Source organism: Canis lupus, chromosome 9 (assembly GCF_003254725.2).
Source record: "Canis lupus dingo isolate Sandy chromosome 9, ASM325472v2, whole genome shotgun sequence".
Classification (NCBI taxonomy): Eukaryota; Metazoa; Chordata; class Mammalia; order Carnivora; family Canidae; genus Canis; species Canis lupus.
In genome coordinates, this window is record NC_064251.1 from 25,147,668 (window position 1) to 25,161,028 (window position 13,361).

Consider the following 13,361-nt stretch of genomic DNA (forward strand, 5'->3'; position numbering starts at 1 on the left):
AGAACCCTGCATTGTTTAGTGAGGATCCTGCTTCTCTCTCTTCTCTGCCCTTTCCCCCTGCTTACGCTCTTTCTGTCAAATAAATACAATCTTTAAAAAATTATTTAAAAAGAAAAAAATGATGTTAAACGGGGGCCTAGAAGATGAGGAGTTGCTAGCCAGGCAAAAAGGAGAGGGAACAGTGTTCTAGGCAGAAAAAAATAGCATATGTAATGGGCCTGTGGCTGAAAAGAACCTGACCTATTTAAGGAACCAAAAGAAATCCAGAATAGCTGAAACAAAGAGAACTCTTGAGAGGTGGTGGAAGAGAAATCTGGAGAGGTAGGCCCGGGCCAAACTAGGGAGGTAGTCCGACCACATTAAAGATTCCACACTGGGGTGCCTGGCTGGCTCCATCAGTAGAGTGTGTGGCTCTTGATCTCAGAGTCATGAGTTCGAGCCCCATGTTGGGCATAGAGATTACTTTAAGAAAAGAGAGAAAGAAAAGAGAAAGAAAGAAAGAAAGAAAGAAAGAAAGAAAGAAAGAAAAGAAAGAAAGAAAGAAAGAAAGAAAGAAAGAAAGAGGGAGGGAGGGAGGGAGGGAGGGAGGAGGAAGGAAGGAAGGAAGGAAGGAAGGAAGGAAGGAAGGAAGGAAGGAAGGAAGGAAGGAAGGAAAGAAACAGGGAAAAAGATTCCATACTTTAGGTAAAGGACAACAAGAAACCATGAGTTTCTGCATCTGTACAATGAGAATAATAATACTCCCTCACAGAGTCACCAAGGAACAAAATGAGAATACAAGTGAAAAATCTTTAGTACTGTAGGAGAACTACTGACATAATATCCGTAGTAGTAATAATATGCTGGGCCACCTTCTTCAGTAATAGAATAGTCAAACCCCCCCCTCTAAGTGGGAAGATGAAATAATCCATAAAACCCTGACTTCCTCAGGGAACTGATGGAAAGGTCAGAAGTTTATTTCGGTCGAAATTTCCAGCGTGGTGTTCATGAAGCCCAGGGATGAGCTCAGTTGTTTGGAGCAGGATCACACCATTTATGGCCATGTGTATTTCCCAACTCCATACCAACTCCCAACACCACTTCCAGAAAAGATCAGCATTCTGCTTCCTCAAACCCACCAGAGCAGAACCACTCAGACACCCTGGCCTCTTCTAATCAGAGCTTGGGTCCAGCATCTCGTAGGTCAGCTTCTGTAGGAACTGCTATCATTAAAACACATCATACTCCTCTGAGCATGGCAATAATCATCCCACTTAGCACCTGTGTTACATTTTAGGAAAATTTCAACACCTTTCCAAATCTGTGACATTTTATTCCTATGACACTTCTGCAAAGTAGGTACAGCAAAACCTCAGGACGGATGCAAAGCCTGGGGTCACTTCTCCAATGTGCCCAGCACTGATATACCACCACGGGGGACTTAATGGTTCATTTTGGGCCATTTCTTCCCTTCCTGAAACATAGTAACTATTACCCAGGTGCAGAAGGGCAGAGCTTCTACAGGCGCTGAGGCCCCATTACCACAAATCTCTTCCCAGCTCTGGCTGGACAAACCAGACACAACTCTTCCCTGGAGGTAACTGACTACCTTAAATGCTCCACAGCACAACACACCAAAGGTTGCAGACTTGTCTTTTCTCTTTGACCTACATAATACTTTTTAAAATCTTTTTGAAAATTTAAATGCCAAGTTTTTAAATATATTTCATTTGTTTATTCATGAGAGACATAGAGAGAGGGAGAGGCAGGGCCCCTCCCCCCACAAGGAGCCTGATGCAGGACTCGATCCTGGACCCTAGGATCACGCCCTGAGCCAAAGGTAGACACTCAACCACTGAGCCACCCAGGCGTCCCTTAAATGCCAGTTTTTAAAAACTCACACTTGGGGGACACCTGGGTGGCTCGGCAGTTGAGTGTCTGCCTTCAGTTCAGGTCGTGATCCCAGGGTCCTGGGATCAAGTCCCGCATCGGGCTCCTCATGGGGAGCCTGCTTCTCCCTCTGCCTATGTCTCTGCCTCTCTCTATGTGTCTCTCATGAATAAATAAATAAAATCTTTTTAAAAAGTCACATTTGAGGGTTGCCTGGGTGGCTTAGCAGTTGGGTGTCTGCCTTTGGCTCGCGGCGTGATCTTAGGGTCCAGGATCGAGTCCCACAAGGTTCCTGAGTGGTGCTTGGGTGACTGGCATCCTCCAACCCCACCCCCCACCCTCACCCCCAGAAGGTGAGGTATCTTGGCTACTTTGCTGAGAGAGCGGTGGAAGAAGGTGCAGGAGAGCTGGGAGCCAGAGGTGACGTGCCTGCAGGAGGAAATCCCACCTGGTGGTCCCAACACTGCAGCTGTGCCCCCACCGGGAAGGAAGGTGACTTGCCCCACCTATGGTGGCAACACTGTGACCAGGCCCCCAGGAGCAGCCCATGTAGACGGAGAGAAGACACTGCACCAGGCAGTCAAGCTTGCAAGGGAAATAAGTTACATATACACACTTGCCCTAATAAAAATAACTCAACATGGGATGGATAGATTAATTAATTAATTAGCTAATTAATTGCATTACTGGAATCACAATTTTGGTTGTACACCCAAAAGAATGGAAATAGATATGTACACACCCGTGCTCATTCATGGCAGCATTATTCACAATAGCCAAAAGGTGAAAGCAACCCCAGAGTCTTTTTTTTTTTTTTCTTTACATACTGGAGTTTTATTTTGAAGTAAAATAATGAATTTGGATAATATTGGCATTATAATTTTGTTGTATTTTAACAATTAACATTATATCTATTTGCATATGTTCTGTAATACCTTTCAGTAAAATTTTAAAGGATTTAGGATGGTTTGAGTTTTTTTTTTTTTTTTAAGATTTTTTTTTTTTTATTGGGATGCCTGGGTAGCTCAGTGGTTGAGCGACTGTCTGGCTCAGGGCATGATCCTGAGTCCAGGGATTGAGTCCCACGTAAGGGCTCCCTGTGAGGAGCCTGCTTCTCCCTCTGCCTATGTCTCTACTTCTCTCTGTGTGTCTCTCATGAATAAATAAATACAATCTTTTTAAAATTTTTATTTATTTATTTGAGCGAGCCGGAGAGTGCACAGGTTGGCAAAAAGGATGGAGAGTGATGGAGAAGCAGACTCCTTACTGAGCAGGGGGCCACCAGCAGGGCTTGATCCCCATCTGTTGAGGGATGAAAGGATAAACAAAATGTGGTATATACATTAACAGTGGAATATTATTTAGCTTTAAAAATGAAGGAAATCCTGACACAGGCTACAACATAGATGAACCTTGAGGACATTATACTAAGTGAAATAAGCCAATCACAAAAAAGCATACACTGTATGATTTCATTTACATCAGGTATCTAAAGTCAGAAAGTGGGAATGGTGGTGGTTGCCAATGGCTGGGGCGAAGGCAATATGGGGAGTTGTTGTTTAGCAGATACAGTTTCAGTTTTGCAAGATTAAAAGGTCCTGAAGAAAAAAAGAGAAAAAAAGTTCCAAAGATCTGTTGTACAACAGTATGAATATATTTAACACTACTGAGCTATATTCTTAAAAATGGCTAAGATGATAATTATTTTAACCATGATTAATTTTTTTAAATGCATCACTGGAAGGCACCCCGCCTGGGTGGCTCAGTCAAATAAGCCTCTGACTCTTGATTTCAGCTCAGGTTGTGATCTCAGGGTGTGAGGTCAAGCCCCACATGGGACTCCATGCTGGGGGTGGATCCTGCTTGGGATTCTCTTGAGATTCTCTCTCTCTGCTCCTCCCCCAGCCCTCTCTCCCAAATAAATAAGTAAATAAATGCTGGGGGCGGGGGGGGGTGGGTAGTATCAGTAGGGGATGGGCAAAATGGGTGAAGGAGAGTGGGAGATACAGGTTTCCAACTATGGAATAAATCCCCGAGGGGACTGAAGTTCCAGTGTGGGGAGCATAGTCAGTGTAGTATTGCAGTAGCGCTGTGTGGTGACAGGTGGTAGCTGTCCTCCACTTGTGGTGAGCACAGATTAGCGAATCACTATACTTATACTTTACACCTGCAACCAATGCAACATTGTGTCAATTACACGTTTAAAAAAATTTACATGAAATAATAAATCAATTAATAATTAATTGATTAATTAATATTGGAAGTGCATCACTGGGTGTCAGGAGACCTTGGTTCCACTAGAGGCGTTAACACTGACTTCAATGGCCTTGAGCAAGGCACTCTCTGGAACTCAGATCCTTTTTGGCAAACTGGAAGGGTGGAAGAGATGATAATAAAAACACCAACCTCGGGCACCTAGGTAGCTCAATGGTTGAGTCTGCCTTTGGCTCGGGTTGTAATCCCAGGGTCCTGCTTCTCCCGCTCCCTCTGCCTATGTCTCTGCCTCTTTCTCTGTGTCTCTCATGAATAAATAAATAAAATCTTTTTTAAAAACCCACACAACTTCAGTGCTGGGCAGACCGATGTGGACAGGGTTGTGTGAATAATCAAACATTCTGGACAGAAATGGTCACCATCTCAAGCTGTGTTTTCTGTGGCGACTCAATAAATCTTAGGTTTAAAAAAGGAAGAAAACAAGCAAGCCAGCCATCCAGCCAGCCAAGATCTGTGTTAGGCGCCAGAACCTTACACAGAAAGAACAAGAGGCTGCCCTCAAATCACTCATAGTCTAGTAGAAAAATAAAAACAGAACTAGAAAAAAAAATTGCAATATAACGTGTTAAGGGTCAGTCTAACATGCTGAATGCAAATATATATGACTTATCTTCCCTATAATGGGACGAACATTGGGTATAAACAGTGATATGTTGTTTGGATAAATCAAAAGGTCCTAAATTAGAGGTGGCTGGCTGAGTTGGTAGAGCAGGAGATGCTCGATCTTGAGGTGATGAGTTCAAGCCCCACACTGGGCATGGAGCTTACTTTAAAAAAAAGTTCTAAAAAAAAAAAAGTTCTCAAATGAGTTAGCAGAACATAAATTTAAAGCTTCAATCTTTTACAAGTGTTTAGTTTTTAAAAAGAAAAAAAAGGTATGTATGTATGTATACTTTTGTCCACAGCCTTTTGCTTAGACCCAATTTTCTGATGGCCATTTTGATTCAATGATTCAATTTGTGAATGTATTAATTCACTAATTGGAATTAACTAACTCAATTCCTGTTTAACCAAAAGAAGCCCAGGATACCTGGAACAGAGAGAGTTCCTGCCGGCTGGCATACAGTCTGCAAGGAGGAAAGCCCATGTGTGTTGGGGTTGGTGGAGATTAGTATAGTCAGTTTACACAATCATGCCTCTGTAAATATTATTCCCAGTCAAGCTGTTTAGTCTACTATGATTAAGTTTTGTTTCTTTTGCAGGCCTTTAAAAAAAAACTTTCCTTGAGTTAATTATTAATAAAAAAAAAACAAATTCATTTATATTTGCTCAGTTTCCCATGTCCCTGTAATGAAATCATCCTCTACCATCACTAAAAGGGTATATTTTTCTTCTATTCATTTCATCTTATTCTTGGAGACATCCTTTCTGGGGCCTCCTGTCTTCCTGCCCCAATCTCAGCTGATTACTCTCTAGGCCTGCTGCCAAGCCATCTGTCACCCTGGGATGTCCCTTCATCATCATCTTGGGGATTCTCTTCCTTTCTCACCTATGTTGAATATTCTGTTTCCAGGATCACACATCTTCCTGTGTCTTGATTTTTTTTTCTCAGTTTGGTGTGCCATATCCTCCAAGAGGTTTCCTGAGAAAGCGTCCATGGGTAGGAAGTAAAGTTTTTAAGATTTCACGTGTCTGAAAATGTGCTTACTTTACTAATCCAGTCTTTGGCTCATTTGTAAAATTATGGGTTGTACATAATTTGAAAGTGTTCCTCCACTGTCTTCCAGCATGGCTGATGAGAAGCATGGCACCATTCTGATTATTTTTCCTTTGAATGTGACCTGGTTTCTTATCTCTGGGAGGTTTTGATAACCTTCCTCTATTTACTCACTGATCCAAAATGTCATGATTTCTTTTTCATCCATTATGTTGGGCACTCAGTGGGCCTCTCATTCTGGACATCTAGACCATTCAGTTCCGAGATGGTTTCTTGAATTATGCCTTCAACGCTTTCTCTCCATTGTTCTCTGTAACTCTTCTGAGTTGCATATGAGTCCTCCTGGAATACCTTTAGCTTTTAAAAATCCTTTCATGACTATTTTCTTTTTTCTTTTAAGTAGCCTCTGCACCCAGCATGGGGCTTGAACTCTGAGATCCTGACCCTGAGATCAAAACCTAAGCTGAGATCGAGAGTGGGACACTTAATCAACTGAGCCACCAGGTGCCCCTTATGTTTATTTTCTGGCTTTTTTTTTTTTAAGGCTATTTCCTCAATTTTATCTTCCAACATTTTGATTGAAGTTATTGGTTTTCGTATTTTTAGATCTGTTTTATTCCCTAATGTTCTTTATTTGTTTGTTTTTTAAGATTTTATTTATTTATTCATGAGAGACACAGAGAGAGAGGTAGAGACATAGGCAGAGGGAGAAGCAGCCTCCCCATGGGGGAGCCCATGTGGGACTTGATCCCAGGAACCCGGGATCATGCCCTGAGTCAAAGGCAGATGCTCAACTGCTGACCCACCCAGGCATCCCCCTAATGTTCTTTTTAAATAACCTTCTGTTCTTGTTTCATGGATGCAACATCTCCTTCTCTCTTTGAGAATATTTATCTTTCTTTAGAGAGATTTTATTTATTTATTTGAAAGAGAGAGAGCATAAGCCAGGGGAGGGGTAGAGGGAGAGAAAGAGGGAGAAGGAGAAGCATACTCCCTGCTGAGCAAGGAGCCCGATGCAAGGTTCAATCCCAGGACTCAAAGATCGTGACCTGAGCTGAAGTCAGATGCTTAACCTACTGAGCCACCCACATGCCACTATCTATTTTTTTTAAGTTTAGATTTTGTGGGATTCCTGGGGGGCTCAGCGGTTGAGCGCCTGCCTTCGGCCCAAGGCATGATCCTGGAGACCTGGGATCAAGTCCCACATCGGGCTCCCTGCATGGAGCCTGCTTCTCCCTCAGCCTGTGTCTCTGCCTCTCTCTCTCTCTCTCTGTCTCTCATGAATGAATAAATAAATAAAATCTTTAAAAAAAGTTTAGATTTTGTTTTGTTCTGTTCTCCGTGCCATTACCATGTTCCCCAATTTCCCTTTAATCTTGTTTCTTTGTTTGGTTTTTGTCTTTTATGTTAGTTTTTCTAACTAGTTTTGTCTAGTTTTGTCTTTTATGTTAGAGTTTCTTCAATTACCAAGTTATCCTTGACAGTCTATTCATGATTAAGACTGAGGCACTAAAATTGTCTGAAAGTTCTGTGTTCATGAAACAGGGCTTCTCAGTTGGTGAGCCTGACCATACTGAGCTGATTTTCACAGGGGACTCTAAGCTCCTAATATCTGTAGTGGGTTGAATGGTGGCCCCCCAAAAGATATGTCTACATCCTAATCCCCATAACCTATCAATATGACCTTATTTGGAAAAACAATTTTTGCAAATATAAGTTAAGGATTTTGAGATAAGACCATCATGGATTATTTGGGTGGGCCCTAACTCCAATAACAAGAGTCTATAAGAGACCCAGAGAGGAGAAGAGAAAGTTATGTGAAGATGGATGCATCTACAAGCCAAAGAGTACCTGGAGCCACCAGAAACTCAAAAAGGCAAGGAAAGGAATATTCCCTCAAGCCTCCAGAGGAAGCCTGGCTCTGCTGCTACCTTGCTTTCAAACTTCTGGCCTCCAGTGCTGTTAAAGAATAAATTTCTTTTGTTTTAAGCCACCAATTCTTGGTAATTTGCTATAGCATCCCTAGGCAACAAATGCAGTATCCATGGGTATTTTCTCCTGGGCTTGTCAGTTTTCCCAAAGAAAAATCCTCCAATCTAATGGTTGTGGGGCATTAGCTTGGCTGGGAGAATCTCAGGGCCAAGGTTACAAGGGGGCCAGGAGGTCCCACCATTTGGTATGTTGTCCTTACCTAGTTCCTTGCTTTTCAGTACAATGCTTTATCTAAGTTATGCTTACCATCAGGAGTTCAGAGTTTTTCTAGATTAGCCTTTCAAGAAGGTGTATTAGGGATGCCTGGGTGGCTCAGTGGTTAAGCGTCTGCCTTTGGCTCAGGGCATGATCCCGCGGTCCTGGGGTGGAGTCCTACATCGGGCTCCCTGCAGGGAGCCTGCTTCTCCCTCTGCCTGTGTCTCTGCCTCTCTTTCTCTGTGTCTCTCATGAATAAATAAATAAAATCTTTAAAAAAAAAAAGTGAGGCGTATTAATCATGGTTTTTGGTTTTTGGGGTTTTTAATGTATTTCCTGAAGCTTTGACACCTTGAGACCTTGCTAAATCTGGAGAGACTGCCCCTCCCAGGCTAGCCAATTCTTAAAGGTAGTAAACTATTCGTCCAGTGTACCTTTTATCCACAAACCCACCAATCCAAAGTCTTTTTACCTCAACTACTTACTTCACCTTGCTTCTACAAGGGTCACTGTTCCTCTGCCCTAATCATTCCAAGGCCAGGTAGACAATTAGAAAAAGTCCCTAGAACCCAGGGTCCCCTGAAATTGTTAAACTAGCCAGTCCTAAACCTGTTTACCCTACCGCATCCGTTCCTTCCTGTGTTAACCAAAATAAAGGCTCTGGCTCTGCTGTATGTCTGTACGGACGGAATACAGTAAGAAGGGATGAACTACTGATAAGCACAACATTGATCAATCTCAAAAATATGCTAAACATAAGAAGCTAGCCACAAAAGTATGTGCTGCTGGCACATTGTGGTACTCGTTGTGATACTGGCTGGCAAACTGGTTCTCAAAAAAGAAAGGAAGCAAGAGACGCCTGAGTGGCTCAGTGGTTGAGCATCTGCCTTTGGCTCAGGTCAGATGATCCCAGGGTCCTGGGGTCGAGTCCTGTGTGGGGCTCCCCATAGGGAGCCTGCTTCTCCCTCTGCCTATGTCTCTGCCTCTCTCTGTGTATCTTTCATGAATAAATAAATAAGATCTTAAAAGAAAAAAAAAAAGGAAACCCTGATTTGTGGCACTTTGCTGATTTCTTTGGTGGGAATACTTCCACCATCGCTAATTCTGAGCTACTTATGTTATGTCATTAAACGTAGTTTTTAAGAAGAGATGTACATAATTTGGCTCTCCCAAGCTGATACTATGGTATTTATTAGCTAGTTTTGACACACCACACAGAAAGGAACAAAGGTGATGAAAATGTTATCTTGAGGTGCCTGACTGGCTCAGTCAGTGCGGCATGTGACTCTTGATCTCACAGTGGTGAGTTCAAGCCCCACGTTGGGTGTAGAGATGACTTAAAATTAAACCTTTAAAAAAAAGGTTCTGTATCGTGATTGTGTGGGTGGGAGCAGAGGTTTATACACTTGTCAAAACATATACCCTTAGAATGGGTGCACTGTACTGCATGTAAATTATACTTCAAAAAATTGATAACAATGTCTCAAATAAAATATTAACAACAACCAAAAGGCCAGTAAGAAGAGACTGGTTATGATGCAACCATTCAAACAACTTAGAAGATTTTAGAGACATGGCAAAATGCTTTGCTGTATCGTGTTTTGTGAAAAAGAACAGAAAACGTTATTTTTATCATGTGTTTGCCTATGCAAATTCTGTAGGCAGATGGATAATGTCCAGCTTTCTTTCTTTTCTTTTCTTTTTTTTTTTTTTTGAGTTGATTTTCTGTATTTAAAAGCAATAGATAGAAAAATGGTTGAGAGGGACGCCTGAGTGGCTCATTGGTTAAGCGTTTGTCTTTGGCTCAGGGCGTGACCCCGGAGTCCTGGGATGGAGTCCCACGTAGGGCTCCCTGCAGGGAGCCTGCTCCTCCCTCTGCCTGTGTCTCTGCCTCTCTCTGTGTGTATCTCTTGTGAATAAATAAATAAAATCTTAAAAAAAAAAGAAAAAGAAAAATGGTTGAAAACCTCCATGAGACTGCCTAGGTTAGTGTTCAAATCCAGATGTCCCTTCTCCAAGTGGCCCTGAGCACTAATCTCTTGGAACCTTCTTTTTTTGTTGTTGTTGTTTTGTTTTTTTAAGATTTTGCTTATTTGAGAGAGAGAGTGAGCATGAGGGGGGAGGGAATGGGGGAGGGGCAGAGGCAGAGGAAGAGAGAGAGTCCTAAGCAGGCTCCACACTCAGCGCAGAGCCTGATGCAGGGCTCCATCTCAAAACCCAGAGATCATGATCTGAGCTGATATCAAGAGTCCAACACTGAACCGACTGAGCCCCCCAGACACCCCTTAGAGCCTTAGTTTCTTGACTGGAGAAAGGGTATAATAGCCATGCTTCTCTCATAGCGTTGTCATGAGGATTAAATGAGTTAATATAGGTGAAGAGCTTAGAACAATAAAAATAGTAAGGGCTTTATAAATAATAGCTCTTATTTTCATGAGGCAATGATACTGGCTGGACAATAAAAACGCTATGTGCTGTGCATTTTAGGGAATAAAGGGATTTGTAAGACGTGAACTCTGACCTCAGGGAGCTAGAGCAGTATTTCCGAACTGCAGGGGGTGGGGCGGGGCGGTTTTTCCATCAGGGGACATCAGGCAAGGTCTGGAGATATTTTTGATTGTCATGATTCAAGAAGGGTGTGCTACTGGCATCTAGTGGGTAGATGCCAGGGATGCTACTAAAAAATCCTGCAACTCACAGGACAGCTCCCCCCTACCCAACAAAGAAGCACTTCACTCAAAATATTAATAGTGCCAAGTGTGAGGAAACCCTGGGTTATGGTCTCACAGGGAAAAAAGATAGATGTGTGCATAGAGAATGTACAAATGTGGGAGAATAGAAAAAAATATGTATATTGGGCTCTGCCCTGGTTCTTGGCATAAGGCTCCTAAAACCCTTGTAAATTCCTAAGTGATAAATTAGTAAATTTACTTAGTAAATTCCTAAGTGATAGGAACACTAGAAGCATCTTTTGTTCTAATGAGGTACCTCTGGATGGGCTTAGGGATGGAGGCTGGTCATCAGAAAAACCAAGCCATTATAAGGTTAGAGCTTTCAGACTCACCCTCCTTTCCCTTCTCTAGAGGGGAGAGGGGCTGGAAATGGAGCTGATAACTGATCATGCCCATATGAGGCAAACTCTATAGAAATCCCAATAGTAGCAAGTTTGGGGGCTTCCAGGTGGGTGAACACATCCACGAACCACAGGGACAGAAACTCCTGCACTTGTGACCCTCCCTGACCTCGTCCTGTGTACTTCTTCATCTGGCCGTTCATCTGTATCCTTTGACATATATTTTGATAAACTGGTTAATGTATGCATTTCCCTGAGTTCTGTGACCTGAAGAAGGGGTCATGGGGACCTCTGATTCGTAGCCAAGTAGAACAGAAGTCGTGGATAACCTGGGGACCTACCACTTGCAATTGGCATCTGATGTGGGGTGGGGGTAGTCTTATGGGACTGAGCCCTTAGCCTGTGGGATCTGACGCTGTCTCCAGGTAGACAGTGTCAGAACTGAGATTGTAGGACCGCCAGATGGTGTCAGAGAATTGCTGCGGGGGAAGGGGGGTGCACATCTGGAGTTAGAAGTTCGTGAGTGTGGCAGTCGTTTGAGAATAAAAGAGACATACAGGAAGAAAAGAGCTGGGTTTTCCCCCAAACAACAAAGCAGATCATCAAAACTGAGTATGTACCCAAATAAAGAAAAGAAGAACAGAAAGATTAGAAGAGTCTGGGCCCAGAATACAGGATTCCCTACAACACCTGGCCAGGAAGAGAAGCCTCAGTGAGCTTCGGGGTTAGTGGGCATACTTCAATGATCTTCAATTTTTAGGTTGTTCTAGTGGTATATTAAAAGCTTAAGTCAGAGTTAAAAGGGCTTATTTACTTCTGCATTACACTACTAGTGTCAAAACTCATTCAGAACCAGCTCAAATACATTTAGTTCATACTATTTTTTTTGAAGATTTTATTTATTTGAGAGAAAGAGAGAGCATAAGCCAGGGGGAGTGGCAGAGGGAGAGGGAGAAGCAGACTCTCCACTGAGCAGAGAGCCCGATGCGGGGCTCGATCCCAGGACCCCGGGATCATGACCTGAGCTGAATTGAAGGCAGATGCTTAACCAACTGAGCCACCCAGACGCCCCCAATTAATACTATTTTTATTTTATTTTATTTTTTAAAAGATTTTATTTGTTTATTCATGAGTGACAGAGAGAGAAAGGAAGAGGCAGAGACAAAGGCAAAGGGAGAAGCAGGCCCCATGCAGGGAACCTGATGGGACTCAATCCCGGAACTCCGGGATCACACCCTGGGCCAAAGGCAAGCGCTAAACCACTGAGCCACCCAGGGATCCCTAATACTACTTTTAAATGCAACCTGATAAAAAGTTGAACAAATTTAAAAATTTTTAAAGTACATTTTTAGGTGGTGACAACAAATGTTACATAGTAATATTTTGGCTCTCAATTGAAATTGAACTGTGTTGGGAAAAATATGCCAGTATTTTCATGGTGGATATAATTTGGGATTATAGGTGATTTATGCTTCTTATCTCTAGATGCATTTCAAAATTTCCCTAGTGAGGACCACGTATTACTTTGGTAATCAAAAAAAAGAACAGGGGATCCCTGGGTGGCGCAGCGGTTTGGCGCCTGCCTTTGGCCCAGGGCGTGATCCTGGAGACCCGGGATCGAGTCCCACGTCGGGCTCCCGGTGCATGGAGCCTGCTTCTCCCTCTGCCTATGTCTCTGCCTCTCTCTCTCTCTCTCTCTGTGACTATCATAAATAAATAAAAATTAAAAAAAAAACTGCTATCGAACAATAAAAAGACAAACAACTTAAAAAAAAAAGAACAAAGGAAGGGAACACAGGAGGACTGAATAAATGAAAGGAGAAAGTGGCTGAGGGTGTCTGGTGTGCCTACAAACACAGGAGGGGTAGGGGGAAGGCTGATTAAATCATTTGCTCCACTTTCCACGCTTCTCTCAGAGGCTCCTGACTTGGGGTTCATGAAGCTTTTAGCTCTACATTTATGCCTTTCTCCTTCCTTCCATGTCCCTGGTACTGAATCCCTTTCTGCTTTGGGGATGGGGGAGCATAGAATACAAAAGAAGTCATCACCTAGGGCCGTCTGGGTGGCTCAGTTGATTAAGCGACTGACTCTTGATTTCAGCTCAGGTCATGATCTCAGGGTCCTGGGATGGAGCCCCACATCAGGCTCCAGGCAGAGTCTGCTTGAGATAGTCTCTCTCCTTTTGCCCCTCCTCTAACTGGTGCTCACGCTCTCTCTGTTCCTATCTAAAAATAAATAAATAAATCTTAAAAAAAATTCATCATCTATTTTCAGAAACTGTTTATAGAAGCTTAGTTGCAC